At 37.8% G+C, this 13,556-nt stretch overlaps 1 protein-coding gene across 1 annotated transcript in view; it reads right to left on the bottom strand.

Moving 5' to 3' along the window:
• Positions 1-11,584: 11,584 nt before the first annotated feature.
• LOC135094190 (deoxynucleoside triphosphate triphosphohydrolase SAMHD1-like) overlaps positions 11,585-13,556 on the bottom strand; it is a 47,631-nt gene continuing 45,659 nt past the window's right edge. Inside the window, exon 11 of the mRNA XM_063994044.1 lies at positions 11,585-13,556. This exon is cut by the window's right edge and continues 887 nt beyond it. The gene's annotated coding sequence lies outside the window, so the exon portion shown is untranslated.

The raw sequence follows: 13,556 nt of genomic DNA on the forward strand, positions 1-13,556 counted from the left end.
ATATATATATATATATATATATATATATATATATATATATTTTTTTTTTTTTTTTTCTCTCATGAGTATTTTCTTTTCAGAATATCAAAATAAGAATATTCATTCATAGTACTTAAATCAAGTAAATATAAATTATTATTATTTTGTTTCAATATTCACACTATGAAAATTAAACCACGAATTTTGTATACAGCAAAGATATGTAATAGTCATCCATAAAATTTTCCGTTTTCTCTTAGTTATGTGTTCTAGTAAAGGAGAACTGTTTTTCTTTACTCCACTAAGCTCTCCTGTTTACACTCCTTGGCAGGCCTCGTTGGCTGGTAGGATGAACAGAAGGCTAAGACGAAGGTGGAAGTGGACAAGGTTGACTCCCGGTCGAGTCAGCCTTTTCCACCCGCGTCTCCATTACAAGTAGACTCGGATCGAATCCTTCCTTTCCGGTATTGACCGGATGGATAAGGTAAGATTCTAGACCCGAAGCCATTGTGGCATGGCTATGCATGCTGGTTATACGAAAGATTAATTAATGCTAACAAGAGCGTTAACACTAGTCTTTCCTTGACAGTTAGGAAAAGGTAAATAATGTCGGACGAAAATCAGGAATACTATGCTTATTGCTTAAGGCTGTGTAGGAAACAGAGTTAAGTGCTAGTCCACGAGATTGGTCAATGGAAGGAGAATTAAACCTAAAGTTAGTGGTGAACAATGAAATTTCCAAAAATGGAGATCTTCGAGAAAGGGAAGGGAGTCAGAGTGTCTTCCAATTTGAAAGTTGAATATTTAAAGATTGTTTTTTTTTTAAGTTAAAGGAGTTGGTAAGAGGGATACAATACAGATTAATTTAGCATAAGGCTGATTTTGCCGTTTTAGTCTTTTGGTAGAAAATTCAGAATATTCAAAAGCGTGGGCACGATAGCAATTTACATCGTTGCACACATACTCGTAGGTCCAACATCCAACTTTAGATTGAAATGAGGATGAAGAAGTAGGAGAGAAGAGTTTTTCTTTATTTGTATAAAGGCCATTGGCCAATGGCAATAAAAACGAAATTGAATAAAAAAAAAAAACACTTAATGACAGTTTCCACAGAGATGTCAGACATAATGATATAAAAAAAGAGCAGAGAAATATCTTGCAACCTTGCTCTTGAAAGAGTTCAACTCATAAGAAGGAGGAAATACAGAAGCAGACAGGGAGTTCCAGAGTTTACCAGAGGTAGGGATGAATGATTGAGAATGCTGCTTAACTCTTGCATTAAAGAGGTGGACAGAAGAGGGATGAGAGAAAGAAGAAAGTCTTGTGCAGCGGGACTGAAGGAAGAGAGGCATACAGTTAGCAAGACCAGAAGAGCGGTTAGCGTGAAAATAGCAGTATAAGATAGCAAAAGATACAACATTGCGGCGGTGAGAAAGAGGCTGAAGACGGTCAGTTAGAGGAGAGGAGTTGATAACACGAAAAGCTTTTGATTCTACCCTGCCTAAAATAGCGGTATGAGTGGAACCACACGTACATGTGAAGCATACGTTACTGGTAGTTGCCTCAGACACCTGCGTTTCGATAAGGATATGGATATGAGGTTTGGTAGAGGAGAGGTGGTGTTCCACAGATTGAAAATTAAATTTAAGACTGTGGATGTTGCTCAAGTCTATGATGAAAAAAAAGGGAAGTGTCAAGATACTCAGAGTCGATACCAGAAAAGCACTCCGTTCTGGGGACATTTGTGGTCCCCTTCCTAGACTAGGCGGGGATTGGTATAGGAGTCGCCATATTGATAACGTTACATCTTGAGTAAAGCGTTTGCACGTATTAGGTGCAAGTAGAGAGCTGTCTCCATGGGTTATGAGACAAAGGGAAGCGCCCATGGCCATAGCTGAGTTGTAGATAGATAGATAGATAGATAGATAGATAGATAGATAGAGAGAGAGAGAGAGAGAGAGAGAGAGAGAGAGAGAGAGAGAGAGAGAGAGAGAGAGAGAGAGAGAGAGAGAGAGAGAGAGAGAGACGGCTCCAACTTAGGCGTGATTTAGAACGTAAGAAATAAGAGAACCTGCAAGGAATCATCAGGCCTACACGTGCCAGTCCCTGTATTGAATATACCTACATATTTCCACCTATCATCCCCATCCTTGCAAGGAGGAGGCAGTAGACACCTGCCGAAACGATAATTACTCCCAGTGAGGTCTAAAGCACTGTTCAGGGGGTGCTGTGAACTTATCATTAAACCCAGCTGTGACCTCACTGAACGTTTCCCTTTGTGTCTCACAACACAAGGGGGTAGTCACAGCCTGCCCTCTAAAGACAATTCTCTTCCTCCACACAAAACTACAAGCACCTAATAACACACACACCCTTCACTCAAAAATTTTAAAATCATGGCGACTCCTACACCAGCCTCGGAGTCCCCATCTGGGGAGGGGACCATAAATGTCCCCAGGTCGGACTGCCTTTCCGTCGACGACCCTAAGTGTCTTGACACCCCCCTCAACTTTTTCTTCATTAACTTCTGCAACATTCGCGGGCTAAGATCTAATTTTCAATCTGTAGAACACCATCTCTCCTCTTCTAAACCTCATCTTCTTTTCCTCACTGAAACTCAGGTGTCTGAGGCAACTGACAGTAGCCCCTTTTCTGTTCCCTCCTACTTTCTCTATCCTCATTTTCGATCCAAAGCTGGATGCTGCGTTTATGTGCGCAATGACTTAACCTGCTCTCGTGCCCACGCTCTTGAATCTTCTGAGTTTTCCACCATCTGGCTACGACTACAGAGTCATTCTCATACTAAATTTATCTGTGCTGTATACCTCTCTCCTAACTCCTCTGACTATAAGAAATTCTTTGACTACTTAACTTCCAAAGTGGAGCACATTCTGACCCTCTTCCCTTTTGCAGAGATCTCTATTCTTGGAGACTTCAATGTTCACCACCAGCTTTGGCTTTCCTCTCCCTTCACTGACCATCCTGGTGAACTAGCCTACAACTTTGCTATCCTCCATGACCTAGAGCAATTGGTGCAACACCCTACTCGTATTCTTGACCATCTTGGAGATACGCCCAACATTCTTGACCTTTTCCTGACCTCTAATCCTTCTGCTTATGCTGTCACCCTTTCTTCTCCGTTGGGCTCCTCCGATCACAATCTCATATCTTTATCTTGTCCTATCACTCCAATCCCTCCTCAGGATCCCCCTAAGCGAAGGTGCCTCTGGCGTTTTGCCTCTGCTAGTTGGGGGGACCTGAGGAGGTATTTTGCTGATTTTCCTTGGAATGACTACTGCTTCCGTGTCAGAGACCCGTCTTTGTGTGCTGAGCGCATAACAGAGGTGATAGTGTCTGGCATGGAGGCGTACATTCCTCACTCTTTTTCTCGTCCTAAACCTTCTAAACCTTGGTTTAACACAGCTTGTTCTCGTGCTATACATGATAGAGAGGTGGCCCACAAAAGGTACTTAAGCCTTCCATCACCAGAATCTCATGCACTTTATATTTCTGCCCGGAACCATGCCAAGTCTGTTCTCCAACTAGTCAAAAACTCCTTCATTAACAGAAAATGTCAAAACCTTTCAAGATCTAACTCCCCTCGTGACTTCTGGCATCTAGCCAAAAATATCTCCAATAACTTTGCTTCTTCTTCTTTCCCTCCTCTACTTCAACCAGATGGCACCACTGCTATCACATCTATTTCTAAAGCTGAACTCTTTGCTCAAACCTTTGCTAAAAGCTCTACCTTGGACGATTCTGGGCTTGTTCCTCCCTCTCCTCCACCCTCTGACTACTTCATGCCACGTATTAAAATTCTTCGTAATGATGTTTTCCATGCCCTCACTGGTCTAAACCCTCGGAAGGCTTATGGACCTGATGGGGTCCCTCCTATTGTTCTCCGAAACTGTGCCTCCGTGCTTGCACCTTGCCTAGTCAAACTCTTTCAGCTCTGTCTGTCAACATCTACCTTTCCTTCTTGCTGGAAGTTTGCCTACATTCAACCTGTTCCTAAAAAGGGTGACCGCTCTAATCCCTCAAACTACCGTCCTATTGCTTTAATTTCCTGCTTATCTAAAGTTTTTGAATTTATCCTCAACAGGAAGATTCTTAAACACCTATCACTTCACAACCTTCTATCTGATTGCCAGTATGGGTTCCGTCAAGGCCGCTCTACTGGTGATCTTCTGGCTTTCCTTACTGAGTCTTGGTCATCCTCTTTTAGAGATATTGGTGAAACTTGTGCAGTTGCCTTTGTCATATCAAAAGCTTTTGACAGAGTCTGGCACAAAGCTTTGATTTTCAAAATACTCTCCTACGGTTTCTATCTTTCTCTGTGTAACTTCATCTCAAATTATCTTGCTGATCGTTCTATTGCTGCTGTGGTAGATGGTCACTGTTCTTCTCCTGAATCTTTTTAACAGTGGTGTTCCTCAGGGTTCTGTCTTCTCACACACTTATTATTCATCAATGACCTTCTAAACCAAACTTTTGTCCTACCCACTCCTACGCTGATGATACCACCCTGCACCTTTCCACGTGTTTCCATAGACGTCCAACCCTTCAGGAAATAAACATTTCACACACGATGCCTGACTTCTGATCTTTCTAAAATTTCTGATTGGGGCGGAGTAAACTTGGTAATGTTCAATGCCTCAAAAACTCAACTCCTCCATCTATCAACTCTACACAACCTTCCAGACAACTATTCGCTCTTCTTCAGTAACACTCAACTGTCCCCCTCTTCTACACTGAACATCCTCGGTCTGTCCTTTACTGATAGTCTGAACTGGAAACTTCACATCTCATCTCTAGCTAAAACAGCTTCTATGAAGTTAGGTGTTCTGAGACATCTCCGCCAGTTTTTCTACCCACCCCTCCAACTGCTAACTCTGTACAAGGGCTTTATCCGTCCATGTATGGAGTATGCTTCAAATATATGGGGGGCTTCCACTCATACCACTCTTCTAGACAGGGTGGAATCAAAAGCTTTTCGTCTCATTAACTCCTCTCCTCTAACTGACTGTCTTCAGTCTCTCTCTCACTGCCGCAATGTTGCATCTCTAGCTGTCTTCTACCGCTATTTTCATGCTAACTGCTCTTCTGATCTTGCTTACTGCATGCCTCCCTTCCTCCCGCGGCCTCGCTGCACAAGACTTTTCTTTCTCTCACCCCTATTCTGTCCACTTCTCTAACGCAAGAGTTAACCAGTATTCTCAATCATTCATCCCTTTCTCTGGTAAACTCTGGAACTCCCTGCCTGCTTCTGTATTTCCATCTTCCTATGACTCGAATTCCTTCAAGAGGGAGGTTTCAAGACACTTATTCTTCAATTTTTGACTACTGCTTTGGACCCTTTTCAGGGACTGGCATCTCAGTGGGCTTTTTTTTATTTTTTTTATTGGATTTTTGTTGCCCTTGGCCAGTGTTCCTCCTACATAAAAAAAAATAAAATAAAACACACACACACACACACACACACACACACACACAGAGTGGAACCTCGGTTACCGAACGCCTCCCTTTTCGAACAAATTCTTTTTTGAACAAAAGTTTGAACTCATTATTGCTTTGGTTATGGTACCATAAGTCAGTTCTAGAACAAAGTTAGTTGATTTCAAATATCAAAAGATATAGTAAAGCTGCGGTTTATAATTAATTTATAGTGTCTATAAACATCTACTTCGTTTGTATATATTTGGAGGAGAGACAAAGAGTGTTAGACAGTAGTTCAATCTTTGAAATAAGGTAAATGTGATCCCGTTGAAAAGCTTCCATGTAAACAAACAGTTTTTGGCGCTCAGGAATAATCCTCAGCCCTCTCGATGATCCCCAACGCCATCACTACTGCACAACTACGTTTTTCCAGTACCTTTTCCCAGTAGCAAGATGTCTAAGTGTTATGATCACCTTCATTTTGGCGTAAGTGGGTTGCTCCTTTCGGTGTCCTTTTATAAAACTTCCTTCACTAGGTCGGTGACAAAGAGAATACCTGCACTGTCTAAACAATATCTTTTCATGAGTTCTTTGTCACTAAGTTCATTCAGTACATCCTTTATCCATTTTACATTAATTCCTATGAGAAAAATAGTTTCGTTTTTTCTAACATTTCGGATTTCGAACAGTATTCAGGAACTAATTAGTTCTAAAACCGAGGTTCCACTGCTTATATATATATATATATATATATATATATATATATATATATATATATATATATATATATATATATATATATATATATATATATATACTTTTTTTTTTCAATGCATGGGTTTATTTCACACACACACACACACACACACACACACACACACACCGCGTAGTGTAGTGGTAGCAAGCACGGCTCACAACCAAGAAGGCCCGGATTCGAATCCCGAGAGCAGCGAGGCAAATGGGCGAGCCTCTCAATCTGTAGCCCCTGTTCACCTTGCACCAAGTAAGAACGGGATGTAACCCGAAGGGTTGTAACCTCTCTGTCCTGGTGTGTGGTGTGTAAGTGGTCTCAGTCCTACCCAAAGATTGGTCACTATGAGCTTAGCTCTTTCCGTAGGGTAACGGCTGGATGGGTGACCAGCAGACAACCGTAGGTGAATCACACACACACACACACACACACAACGTAGTGTAGTGGTTGGCACGCTCGGCTCACAACCGAGAAGGGTGGCCAATGGTGTCACGCATACGAGAATTCCTCTACAGTAAGTGATTTCAGGTCTTTGTAGGGAGTAGGGGATACCTACGGTTCGTAGGGGAATGTAGGGGAAATTTTCTAGATATCAGTCACCGCTAGAGAGAGAGAGAGAGAGAGAGAGAGAGAGAGAGAGAGAGAGAGAGAGAGAGAGAGAGAGAGAGAGAGAGGGAGGAACGGGCGATTTATTTTTGTCCTGAACGTGTATTTATTTTCTGGATCCCACGTCGACCTCGTTACTGGCATCCTTTAAGTATTTTTGAAAACATTTGCTTTAAGTCGTTACGAGAAACATGTAATACATTAAAATTGAACATGTCTGTATTTTACACCAAGATAATGTTGAAGATAGCAACAGCAAGGCACACAGGAGAGCTTTATAGTAGGGGAAAACTTTCGTCGCAGTCACGTGTATGACAAAAACAATACACAACAAAATAAAACAAAATAAAACAAAATAAAACAATAAAAAATAAAGAATAAATAACTAATGTAATAATCTAAGAAAAAAAATAATAATATTCACATGTTGTGTTGTAGCTCAGTGTCCACAGCATTTGAGGTAAGGGAAGACTGGTCCTAGCTGGTGTGAAGGTGAGGGAGATTCGCCAGCAGCTCAAGTCTTTACTCCCTGGTGTGTGTGTGTATATATATATATATATATATATATATATATATATATATATATATATATATATATATATATATATATATATATATATATATATATATATATATATATATATATATATATATATCCAGTAGTGCCCGATACATAAACGGCAGTGTATCACAATCATTCATAGCTTTGTATGAATGAGCATGAACAGTAGCTGATACAATAACGAAACAATAATGTAAGTCTTATGAATCCCAAGAATGAAGCTTCATATCTAACGAGGCTATATATACAACATACTGCATCTTATGTGTAGGAATCTTATGTGTAAGAAAAATAAATAAATAAATATAGTTATTTTAAGTGTAGAAAATGCTTGTATGGTTTTGAAATCTTGTGGAAGGAAATTCCATAAAGCTTTATAAACCATTTTTTTTTTCTGTATAAGGGAAAATCTAGAGAATGAGAAATTGAAATCTGAAAATGAAATTCTGATATATTCATGTGACAAATAATTGAATAAACCATGTAAATAACTAGAATACATAATTTTGTGCATAAAAAGACAAAATTTTATATAAATTTAAATTTCAGTAATTCTTATCGGTCAAGTATAAGTTGTGTATAATCATACTTTTAAGCGTCTGAAATACACATCATAACACATTTCTATCCTAAGATACTTGGACTGAGATGGATATTCCATGTTCCACCCTAAATAGTAATCCACTAGATCAAATGACTGTAAACTAACGAACAGTAAATACACATGAGAAATTCCGTATTTAAACGATTTATAACCCAATATATAATACCACAAACTCTACACACTTTAATAGTAACCTGTTTAATATGTAAATGCAATTTCAGTTCCTCATCCAAAACAAAGCTTAAGCATTTGGTATGATTCACTCTTTGAATTGCACTATTTCCAAAGTTCCATGGGATAAAATATATCATAAACTTTTGAACTTTTAAATGTATTAAGCTTATATATATATATATATATATATATATATATATATATATATATATATATATATATATATATATATATATATATATATATATATATATATAATGGACCTATTACGCTCTCTTCAGGGACATCATACGGAACACGTACAGGATCAGAAGAAAGAAAAAGAAAAAAAAAAAAAAAAAAAAAAAAAAATATTTTGAACTCTTTCTTCATGGTAACTTTTAATTAAACGAAGATCACGGCATCTTATACCATCATTCTCAAGTTTGGAAATTACTTTTGGCTGTTCAATGCAGTCTGAAATATAAAAAAAAAAATACTCTATAGCTAACATCTTTATTATTCAACGTTTTCTATGTATTACTTAAAATTCATTAATTGCTGGCTCAGTTTAGTGGCTTGACAAAAATCTGTATTGATGTTCTGTTATCAATTTAAACATTAGTAAAATATTTTGATAGCAAATTGCTCTTTCAAAAACTGTACTTAATACATTTAGAATCAATAATGGTCTCCTATTTTTAACATCCTGTTTTATCTCTTGACCTGTGATCTGGAATAATTTTCGATACTTTAAATTTTGAAAGACATGTTAAATATTCATGTTAGTCATATAAGAGTTGGTGAGATGTCACCTAATTATATAAGATGATGTCCTGAATTTCATTTTTTTCTTTTTATTGGCTTCAAATATAAAGAAAATTATGTTGGGTTTCCTAGATATTGCATAAGAGTCCCGATCTGTAGGCACATATTCGTGTTTAATACTCTATATTATATGAACAAAATAGTCATTTACATAGTTTGTTTTAAAATCTGCATATCCTTGACATTCAACATTACAAATATCTAATTTTTTTTTTACCTAGCTTAGTTATAATAGTAATCCAAGTAGCTCTAGCATTACCTTGATTTGATATTAATGTTTTTAATGTATATATCACGCGCTTGCTTCAACGTTTCGTTAAATGTAATTCTGTAAATTATCTGTCTTTATTATTATGAGGGCGGCCATTTCAAAGGTAAACGAAGTAGATGCTTTTTTTTTTTTTTCTCTCTCTCTTTTGAGCTATTCCTAATTCCAATGGTTATCATATGAGCATACATTTAAAGTCTTAGCGACTAAAGGAAAATGTTTGCCGAAAATCTCATAAAACTGTCTGATGAAAATATCATAAGCAGTTTCCACGTCAAGTTAAGTGTATACTGAAGTAAACTTTGCATTGTTTATATAATTCATAAATAAATATTAACTGTTACTATGAAAGAATCTTTTATTTATTACAGCACACTTTGATTGATGTGATATAATACAGGGAAGCAGGGAAGTAATCACTGATGTCATCAGTCAGTATATACTCGTAATTTACTACGTTTCCATTGATGCCATTAATCAATATATAATTTGCTAAGTTTCCATTTATATTTGATGTCCATATGTGATCTATTGAGGAGGAAAAAGATTATTATAAAGCCTTATATAAGCCTTTATTGTTACAAAAGGGGAAAAAAATATTAAAATGAAGATAAACCGTCAATATTGAAGTCTCCAACAAAGTTTTTTTTTCTTTTTCTTCTTCTGGTAAACAAGTAAATAATCAGTCAAATATAAACATGTTTACATCTAAATGTAAACATGTTTACATTTCCACAGGGGGGGATGTCTATATTTGTAGACCTCTTGTGCAAATGTAATCAATAAAATTTTTCACTGCCTTCATGAATTTCAGTCGCAACACTAAAAAAAAAAAAAAAACGTAAATCGGGAAGCAGATATGGTTGAAAATGCTCGTTAACATACAGGGCAAATCCTCTCTCTTCTTAGCTTTCATATTAGCTAAGCATACAAAAATTGGGCATTGATTACATGCGAGATATTCCCTTTATTAATCTTGTTTCAGAAAGCGCAAATAACACCAAAAATATATTAGAATGATACACGTTTCCATAAATTATTGAAAATCACATGGAATACTTCTTATAATTAGAATAAGCATACTTGTTTTGTGTGGCTAGATATTTGAGTTACCATGTAACCCATATACATTGATGTGCATAAATGTCAAAAATATAAGTAGATCATTATCATCAGCATCAGTGGTAATGATATTAGGAAAAGGATCATATTATACATTATATATATATATATATATATATATATATATATATATATATATATATATATATATATATATATATATATATATATATATATATATATATATATATATATATATATATATATATATATATATATATATATATATAAAAGATAATAATAATAATAATAATAATAATAATAATAATAATAATGATAATAATAATAATAACAATAATGATAATAAATAGGTAAATAAATAAAATAAAATAAATCGATTGTTACTTGTCATAAGACAAAAGCCCTCGACCAAATTAAACGGAGATATTCACTTCTTCGTTCGTATCCATACTTAATGGGGTAGATCATCTCACTCTTCACCACTTACCTTGCAACGAGTGAAGCGTTAGGGATCTAAACCTTCCTCATAACTCCCTTCTTCGTGGAATCGTCTTGCACCTGAGGTGTAGTTGTCTTACTGTTTAGAAGGTCCATTACAGGAGACGGAGTCATAATTGATGGTGGGAGGCTCATAGGATCTGCAGGAGGCACTCGTTGCTTCACGACAAGCGTCGTTATTTGAAATATGTCACAATATTCTTTGTTTTGTCCTGCTTTAGGGCAGAAAACTGCTCAATTATCTTTTTACTAAACGCCTCACACAGGTCTTCCTTGACGCATATATTTGTTCTTTAAAGCCTGGTATCATTCCTCGTAATTCGATCTCAGTCTCTAAACCTGAGCAGTCTGGCAACAGTAATTCGGGGCCTCGGTCGCTCGAAGTTGTAAGTTCCCACTCGGTGCGCCCATTCCAATTCTATGCTAGGCATCTCCATCTTTTCCAGCATCTTCTTCTAGCAAAGAAAACGAAAAAAAAAAAAAAATCTATCGCACCTTTAGTTCAGTTTTCTCCAGTATCTTTTTCACTGCCTCAATCATCCTTTCATTCATCTCTACACAGCCCCAGCAGCAACACCATCCACTCCCTGTTTTCTCCACTCTGACATACTACAATTGCATTAATTGCATTATCTTATCCCGGTCTCTGACATATTTCTCACATTCCAGCACTCCATACTTCACTGTCTCATCCTCTCCCATGTCACACATCTGACACTTTGCCTCGGGACTCAGGCCATCTGTAATTCCGTACATTTAATAATAATAATAATAATAATAATAATAATAATAATAATAATAATAATAATAATAATAATAATAATATCAGGTTTATTTATCAAGAGGCAGCAGACAATACAGTGATAGTTACTGAAGGGATCTTGATTTACATGGAAATAAAAATTAAAAACAATACATATATACTAGGTTAAAATATTTAAACTATTAAAATCAACTTAAAGTAAAAAGTTTACCAGGGTAAAACACTTTAGAGAAAGAATATAGTGTCCATGTATTTTTGTGCCAGTTATGTCTACTTGTTGGCCAGGCGAGTCACATCGGGGATGGTGGAGTTCCTGTACCTTTCTGTGCGGCACCTGACAGGTGGTAACCTGGCACTGTGCCTGGTCTGATACCGTGATGGTGCTCGCTGGGGGAGAAGCTGCAAGTGGTCATTTTCTTTCATTTTCTCCCCAGAACTGAGGGTAAGCTGACCTCTCCTGTCCTCCAGGGAAGGCAGGCCGAACGTGGTAAGCGTGGCTGTGTAGCTGTTGTAGCTGCCTCCGAGGATGATACGACACACCCGCTTCTGCACACGTTCCAGGGTGGTTCGTTGTGCGGTTGTAAGGCCGGAATGCCACACCGGGCACGCGTACTCCAGCACGGGTCGTATGCGCTGGCAGTATAGCTGCACTAGTTGTTGCTGTGTTGCTCCAAACGATCTCGCTTTGAATAGCATGAAGAATAGCTTGGAAGCCTTCTTGACGATGTGGTCGACGTGGTCCTGCCAGGTCAAGTTGGAGTTCATGACTAGTCCGACTACTTTGGCTATGTCGACGCAGGGGATGGGGTTGGCGTCGAGATGCACATCTGGAAATGCCACACCCTGCCGCAAGAGGTTGATATTTATCAGTTGACATTTATTTAGGTTGGTTATTAATTTGAGAGTTGTTGGCACTGTTCATTGATGATGGTGATAAGTTGCTGGAGTCGGTTTGCTTGCAGGTCCGCTGTTGTATTTACCGAGAACACAGTGACGTCATCCACAAATTTCACTTTATGGGATGAATGTTGTAACAGGCTGTTGATGAGGGCAAGGAAGATGACAGGTCCGATGCAGGTCCCCTGCGGCACCCCACATGTGGTGGGAAGCCACGTGGATGTTTTATCTTTGTATTTGGTATGCTGCTGCTTGCCCGTGAGGAAAGATGAAATGAATGGTAGAATTGACGTGCGGCAACCGAGGTTGTACATTTGGGTCACTGCTACGCTGTGATCCACGTTGTCAAAAGCCTTCTTAAAATCAATCAGGCACATCTGGGCCACCGTATTACGCTGCTCCAGACCTTTCAGGATGGCGTCCAGGAGGAACACCATGTACTGCGTGGTACATGGTGTACATGGTGCGTGGTACATTTACATCCATACACTATGCTCTCCTTCGGAAGAGATCACTACTCAGGGTTCCCTCATAGCCATCGTAACTGTTCTCCCTCCCACTGCTCAAACTGCACATGCACGCATTTGATAGGAGGCTTGCCGAGTTTTCCCTTAATATGCAAAACTATTTAAGGTAGGTCTGTTCACAGCTAAATTACAATACCACTTGATTAGTTTAACCTTGAAGGTTCACTGTATGTTTACTGGCCTAGCAAAGCACTGATAAGGTTTAATAAGTCTCCAGTATAACAATTATAGCAGACACAAGAACATTTTCATCTTTACATCCAACCAGGTGATCTTGCCATATATATATATATATATATATATATATATATATATATATATATATATATATATATATATATATATATATATATATATATATATATTGTTGCAAGTGGCGAAAATTAAAGAATAAAAAGATGATGAGTGAAAAGAAGATAGAAGACATGAAACAAGGCGGTGGAAGGGCATCCCACTCCCCTACAACAGGCTGCAGTAGTTGTTTTGTCTTCCTTACCCCACTCTGCTTTTGAGTACCATATTGATAGTGTTAGCATTGTTTGAAAGATTTTAAAGTAATGAACAACATGACACAGTTAAATTGCCACTAGCCCCTTCAGAG

This window comes from Scylla paramamosain, chromosome 44, assembly GCF_035594125.1.
Source record: "Scylla paramamosain isolate STU-SP2022 chromosome 44, ASM3559412v1, whole genome shotgun sequence".
Lineage (NCBI taxonomy): Eukaryota > Metazoa > Arthropoda > Malacostraca > Decapoda > Portunidae > Scylla > Scylla paramamosain.